The sequence below is a fragment of the Cicer arietinum genome, chromosome 8, assembly GCF_000331145.2.
Source record: "Cicer arietinum cultivar CDC Frontier isolate Library 1 chromosome 8, Cicar.CDCFrontier_v2.0, whole genome shotgun sequence".
NCBI lineage: Eukaryota > Viridiplantae > Streptophyta > Magnoliopsida > Fabales > Fabaceae > Cicer > Cicer arietinum.
The window spans coordinates 8271620-8279158 of NC_021167.2; positions in this window are offsets into that span (position 1 = coordinate 8271620).

The following is a 7539-nucleotide window of genomic DNA, read 5'->3' on the forward strand; positions in this document are numbered from 1 at the left end:
ATACAAAATATAATAATATCTTAGAATTAAGTTGTATATATAGTAATTATCAATAGATAATGTTGAAAAAATAATTAAAATTGTATTGAAAATTATAAATAACACTTATTTTAAAATAATTTTTCCATCTCTTAAAGACACTCACCGTGATATAAATAAAGTACTAATTATATTGGTTTTTAAGTTAAATACTTTAACATAATTCTTTTTTATTGATGTGATTTTATTTTTTTTTTGCAGCTTACATGTCATCTCCATGCGACATAGTTGGTATTATCTGAAAAGGAAGAGGCGGTAAAGAAAGAGGTATTTGGTTCATCTTTCTATTGTTGATTTTCCTTTTTCTTTCTTAGCTGTTTAATTTAATTTTTCTTTGTTTTTTTTTTTTGTAGCTTGAGACCCAGTTGGCACCAAGCAAGAAGAAGGCTTAAGCTCTTTATGGTTTCTCTTTGTCTTGAATTCTTAAATTATGTCAAGACAACAGTTTTGTTGTCGTGTTAATTTTTCTTCCATTGTCTGTATAAGATATTTGTAGGTAATTTGGGAAATGTGATTTTTAACATGATAAAGTACTTCAACATTACTCATTGACTATTCACTACTTGAGTATTTAAATAGCTAAAATATCTGGTTTGCAGAACATAATCAACATTTAAGCCTACTTAAATTGTGGATATAATGTTGGTCTTTTAAAATATTGGCTGAAAATAATTGCACTTTCTAATGTTTCCTTGCTCCTAATACCTATTTAGAATATCGATAAAATTTTTGTTTGGGTCAAAATAACAAAGTGTATGTAAGTAAAAAAAATCAATTGAATTTTCTTACGGGTTGTATTTTATCTTTAAGTTATAAGTTGTATAATAATTATATAATATGTTAAGAAACAATTGTGTGATTGGTGAGATGGATTTTGTAAGTAGCAATTAAATATTTGTATAGAATTTTTTTCTAGACTAAACTGGATCCTATTGGTCCAGTTTTTAATATGACCTAAGTTATTGTTTTGATTTTCTCTATACAATTTTAGAGTAACCATCGATCTATGCAAGTTTTTTTAAAAATATTTTGGTGTATATGAAGTAAAAATATCGATTTACCATAAAGGGGGGATTGAATTGTAAATGTGCCTTTTAAAAATTCCTGTTAAAACTTAAGAAAATAACTAAATAATGATCTTGGTTATGAAAACAGAAAGCGGAGAACGTTCTTGGTTTATGTTATAAAACAGAGAACGTTCTTAGATTAGCAGAAAATCAGTTTCTATTTTATCTTAATTGATCAATGCAGTATAATAAAGAAAGAGATAGGAAAGAGAATACCACACAAAGATTTATCCTGGTTCACCCAACGTGGGTTACGTCCAGTCCTCACACTGTGAGATTTTCCACTAAGTGTTTAAAACGAAGAGCCTTCTTAATCTTACAACACCTAGAATAGATCAACCTTGATCTATTTCCACCTTAATTACTTTCCACCCAGAAAGCAATTACAACACCTATCTAACCTTGATAGGAAGCAATCTTAAACAAACTATAAAGAAACTCTTATAGTTTGAGTTTTTACAAATGATTGAATATGACAGAATATGATATTGCTCAACTCTTGTTTGAGAATAGATTCTTTACAGAGTATCTAATGACAATTTCGCAGCTGATATGTGAATGTGCAGCAGTGGCTGTTTCGCGAATTGCAGAAAATGATGTTGCCTCTGTTTTGCAGAATTTCAAGCTTAAGTGTGATTGTATATTGTTGATTACTTAGCACTTGAATTTCTTGCTTAGAACTGGAATAATGGCCTTCTATTTATAGGTTGTAGATGTACTTGAATGAAGGTACAAGAGCTGTTGGAGAGACTTAGCTTTTTGACTGAAACATTATTTTTAGAATAAAAATAATCCTCCTTTGAAATAGCTTTTTGACTTTTAATGGTTTAGCATTTAAAGCATCTATGTCCTTTCTTTGACGTTTCTTCATTGATCTTGGATGGTACATTATCTGCCTTGAGTCTTGAGTGTATCTAGAGAAGGTTGGAGAAGAATTGCAGATCAAAACAAAGAGAAACAAAGCTGCTGTCTATGTGCAGAAAAACGGAGAATGATTAACGTTCTTGGTGTATCAGTTTGAACTTTCTTGAGCTTCAATAATCATTCTGGAGTTCCCGTTTTAAACGTTCTGGATTTCCTTTGTTATTGTCTTGTCATATGCCCAGATTGATCGAACTTTCTTGACATTTGATTTTTGGAGTTTGCAGACTGTCATGATTTTTGTCTATCTTTGAGTCCTTTGGTCTTTGAGACCAAATAGCCTTTTTGAGTCTGGATGATTCCTACTTGTTCCTTGCCATGTACTGATTAGATATGAATAAATTTCTAGGGCAAACTCTTTGTTAAAGAGGTAGAAAAAGTTTGATCAACATGTTGTGATGAACTTTTTTGAAGCTGGAGATCTTTCTCTGTTTTAATGTTCTTGTTGTTGTTTTCTTTGTTTTGTTCTGATTCTAATTTTAATCCAAGAGAGCTTAAAAGCTCCCCCTCAGAATATGCTTCATATTTTTGAACCAACATAAAATCTAAAATAATTCTCCCCCTTTGTCAACACAAAAAGATTGGGGAATACAAATGAAATGTATACTACACATAGAAAACAATGAGTAGATTCCAGTTTTAAGAAAAATAACATTTTCTAAAAACTCCCCCTGAATATATTGAAATTGATATCCTTTAAAATTTCAAAATTCCAAAACCCAAGCAAGATGTCTCTTTGCTCTTTTGCCTTCTTTCACAACAGACAATATTTTAATTTGAACATGATAATGAGCGCAAGGGAAGCAAAATGAATGTGATATCATGTCAAGTATAATTTCTCTCTTTACAAAACATTTTTATGCTAAAAAAGTTTGTATTTATCAAAAACAATCAAAGAGATTTGTTTACATAAAAAAAAAAAATTTTAAGGACATAAAAAGGAGAATTTTGAGTTCCATGAATGAATTAAATCATGATCAGAATATACCTTGATAAGATCCAAAGAAGAGGACAATGTGAATATGTGCTTCTTCTAAAGGACAACCATTCATACTTGTTACTATTTCTTTGATCTGATGGCTGACTTTCATCAATACTGAAGTAGCAGCAACTTTGGTACCATATCCTTCCAATTTAATTCTTCCAATAATTTGATCATGAGATGTTTTTGTAGGAAATGTCAATAATGAGATATGTGTAGGAGTGGCGAAACCTAAATGGTTCAAACTCATTTAGAAGTTGTTGATGTTTTTTCAACCATATCATCTTAATAGAAAACATCAGACTTGATTGAATGTTGCATATAAACTATCAAGAACGTTCTGGAGAATGTTCTGCTCTTCTGCAGAATGTTCTGCTCTTCTGCAGAATTTTCTGCTCTTTTGCAGAATGTTCTGCTCTTCTGCAGAATGTTCTGCTTTTCTGGAGAATGTTTCTCCCTTCTGCAGAATGTTATGGTACTGCTTCCAGAATGAACCTTTTTGCTCAAATTGATCATTCTCTTAGATTTTTCCTTTATCGTTCTCCAGCTTTTAGGAGAAGAATGAAACAGAGACTCATTATTAATCTCGGTTTTCTGGAAAGCATTATGTTGCTGCTGTCTAGAATATTCATCTTCTTCATCTCCTTTGTTTTAATGTTTCCAAAGGTTAAAGGAACTCCAAATTTTTGTAATGAGATGAGGCATCATACTTTTCCATTCAAGTGTCTTGAGCATGCCTTGTCCATGTATCATTGTTCTCTCTTGATTGTTGGATGGTGTTCCTACATCACAAGTTAGTAATGATTTTGGTACCCATATTTGTTTGGGTCCTTGATGGTTAGTATATCTTCTTTTAGAAGATTTTTTAAAACTTGATCTCTTTTTAAAATAACAAGTTGATTCAAAGCGACCATTTTTGGAATAATAGGAAAACTTTGTTGTTGATCTTCGATAAGGTTTCAAAATCTGAGTTTTACACGGATTTAAAATTGATTTTGCTGAAATTCCAGATCGTTCCCTTTTTCCCAGATTTTCTGCAGAAGGTTCAACTTTCATTTTGGAACTTTCTCCGTTTTGAGAACAACATGGAGAACGTTCTCCTTTTTGCAGATTTTTCAACACTGGTTTAGCAGAACGATCTTCTCTTTTAATCAACTTTTTGCTTTCAATATTTTCATCTCTTTTTCTAAAATAGCAAGCAAATTCCAGATGTCCAAGTTTCTTACAATATGAGCATTTGGGTTTGCATTTATCCTCTTTTCTTTCCGAAACAAAAAAGTTTTCATATATTTTCGTTTTTTGAGTTTTATCAAAACCAATACCAGCTTTATCAAATATTCCCACTTGAGATCCCATGATTTTTTGAAAGGTTTCAGTAGCTTTAATAAAATTTGACAAGTCATTTTTAAGAAGTTCATTTTCAATTTTAAGGAGAACATTCTCCGTTTTCGTTGCAGAACGTTCTTGATTTTCAGATTCATTAGTTTCCTTAAAATGAGATTCCTGCATGTTCTGAATGATGTTTTTTAGTTCATCAATCATAACCTGAGCTTTCTCTTTTTCCCTTTTTTCTTTTAAAAATTGATCATTTAAAGAGCTACATTTTTGAACAAGCAATTCCATAACTTATCTATCTCTAAAATTTAAGAGGTGCATTGGTGTTAAAAACATATTTCGACGTATATCTAAAAAATATATTGGATGACACATAATATACTTCATAATAAAATATAAGCATAATTTGACCAAAAATATTTGCACCAAATGTATACACACAACAATTGACCATAAAGATAGGGTAACATATTATAATTATAAATATAATTAAAACTCAAATACGTAAACTAAAAAAATATAAAAATTCTCAAACGTTTTGCTTATCTTAAAACACGTAAATGACGTCACACACTTATGTGACACATCATAGCATATAGCTGTTACCATGTGCTCGTAATTGACTTCATGTGCTCGTAATGTTCCAATTAATTCTTCTAGGGGAAGTGATTCAAGATTCTTGGCTTGGCTTATAGCTGTTACCATTGGTCTCCATATGATTGGAAGACACCTCATGATTTTTCTTACTCTTTCTTGAACTGTGTAAGCTTTCCCAAGAGAACGCAATTCGTTTACAATGGTTGTGAATCTTGAGTACATCTCATCAATGGTTTCTCCTTCATTCATTTCAAAGAGTTCAAACTTTCTTATGCCTATATCAATCCTTGTTTCTTTCACATGGCTTGTTCCTTCATGATGAGTTTGTAATGTGTCCCATACTTCTTTAGCAGTTTTGCATTCATCAACTCTTTCGCTTTCTTCCCTACTCAAAGCACACGATAAGAATAATTGAGCTTTTGAGTTTAGAAGTACCTTAGATTTTTCATTTGATGTCCAATTTTCTTCTTTCTTTTCAGCAGAGGTTGAATCATTTTGGTTGACTCTTGGTATGAAATCTCCATCTGTAATGACGTGCCACATTCATGTATCTTGAGATTTTAAGAACAACTGCATTTTGCTTTTCCAAAAATAGTAGTCTGTGCCATCAAAGTAAGGTGGTCGGTATAATGACACTCCTTCAGCAATGTACATAAGATGAAGGTATCAGAATTGACAACCTGGATGATGATGACAACACATGTTGTTAATTGAAGTAAAAATATCGATTTACAAGAAAGGGGGGTTTGAATTGTAAATGTGCCTTTTAAAAATTCCTGTTAAAACTTAAGAAAATAACTCAAGAATGATCTTGGTTATGAAAACAGAAAGCGGAGAACGTTCTTGGTTTATGTTATAAAACAAAGAACGTTCTTAAATTAGCAGAAAATCGGTTTCTATTTTATCTTAATTGATCAATGCAGTATAATAAAGAAATAGATAGGAAAGAGAATGCCACACAAAGATTTATCCTGGTTCACCCAACGTGGGTTACATCCAGTCCTCACACTGTGAGATTTTCCACTAAGTGTTTAAAACGAAGAGCCTTCTTAATCTTACAACACCTAGAATAGATCAACCTTGATCTATTTCCACCTTAATTACTTTCCACCCAGAAAGCAATTACAACACCTATCTAACCTTGATAGGAAGCAATCTTAAACAAACTATAAAGAAACTCTTATAGTTTGAGTTTTTACAAATGATTGAATTTGACAGAATCTGATATTGCTCAACTCTTGTTTGAGAATAGATTCTTTACAGAGTATCTAATGACAATTTCGCAGCTGATATGTGAATGTGCAGCAGTGACTGTTTCGCGAATTGCAAAAAATGATGTTGCCTCTATTTTGCAGAATTTCAAGCTTAAGTGTGATTGTATATTGTTGATTACTTAGCACTTGAATTTCTTGCATAGAACTGGGATAATGGCCTTCTATTTATAGGTTGTAGATGTACTTGAATGAAGATACAAGAGCAGTTGGAGAGACTTAGCTTTTTGACTGAAACATTATTTTTAGAATAAAAATAATCCTCATTTGAAATAGCTTTTTGACTTTTAATGGTTTATCATTTAAAGCATCTATGTCTTTTCTTTGACGTTTCTTCATTGATCTTGGATGGTACATTATCTGCCTTGAGTCTTGAGTGTAGCTAGAGAAGGTTGGAGAAGAATTGCAGATCAAAACAAAGAGAAACAAAGCTGTTGTCTCTGTGCAGAAAAACGGAGAATGATTAACGTTCTTGGTTTATCAGTTTGAACTTTCTTGAGCTTCAATAATCATTATGGAGTTCCCTTTTTAAATGTTCAGGATTTCTTTTGTTATTGTCTTGTCATATGCCCAGATTGATCGAACTTTCTTGACATTTGATTTTTGGAGTTTGCAGACTGTCATGATTTTTGTCTGTCTTTGAGTCCTTTGATCTTTGAGACCAAATAGCCTTTTTGAGTCTGGATGATTCCTACTTGTTCCTTGCCATGTACTGATTAGATATGAACAAATTTCCAGGGCAGAATCTTTGTTAAAGAGGTAGAAAAAGTTTGACCAACGTGCTGTGATGAACTTTTTTGAAGCTAGAGATCTTTCTCTGTTGTAATGTTCTTGTTGATGTTTTCTTTGCTTTGCTTGACTCTATTCTTAATTAAATTCACTCAAAAGCACAAGTTAAATTAACATAACATTTAGAATCATAATTAACATTCTTAATTAACTTTTTGTTTGTTTTCATCAAAACATTAAATTGAGACTTTGTCTCAACAGTATACTCTAATCGTTTGTTTGCGGCCTTCCCAGTAAATTAAATACGTTGTTTTGTGGGAAAAAAAACACACGTTGGCACTGAAACTTCGATTGAAATATTTGTTTCTAAAATGTGTTGCTAATCGTTTGTTTGCGCGCGCGCGTGTTAGCTTGCTAGTTGAGTGCCGTAGCAACGGAATCGATTTTTTCAACCGGTCCCCAATCACCAGTCACGAGTCGCGACTCACGAGCCCCCAGTCACCAGTCCCAAGTCACGAGTCGCGAATCACGAGCCCCCAGTCACCAGTCCCCAGTCACGAGCCCCCAGTCACGAGTCGCGATTCACGAGCCCCCAGTC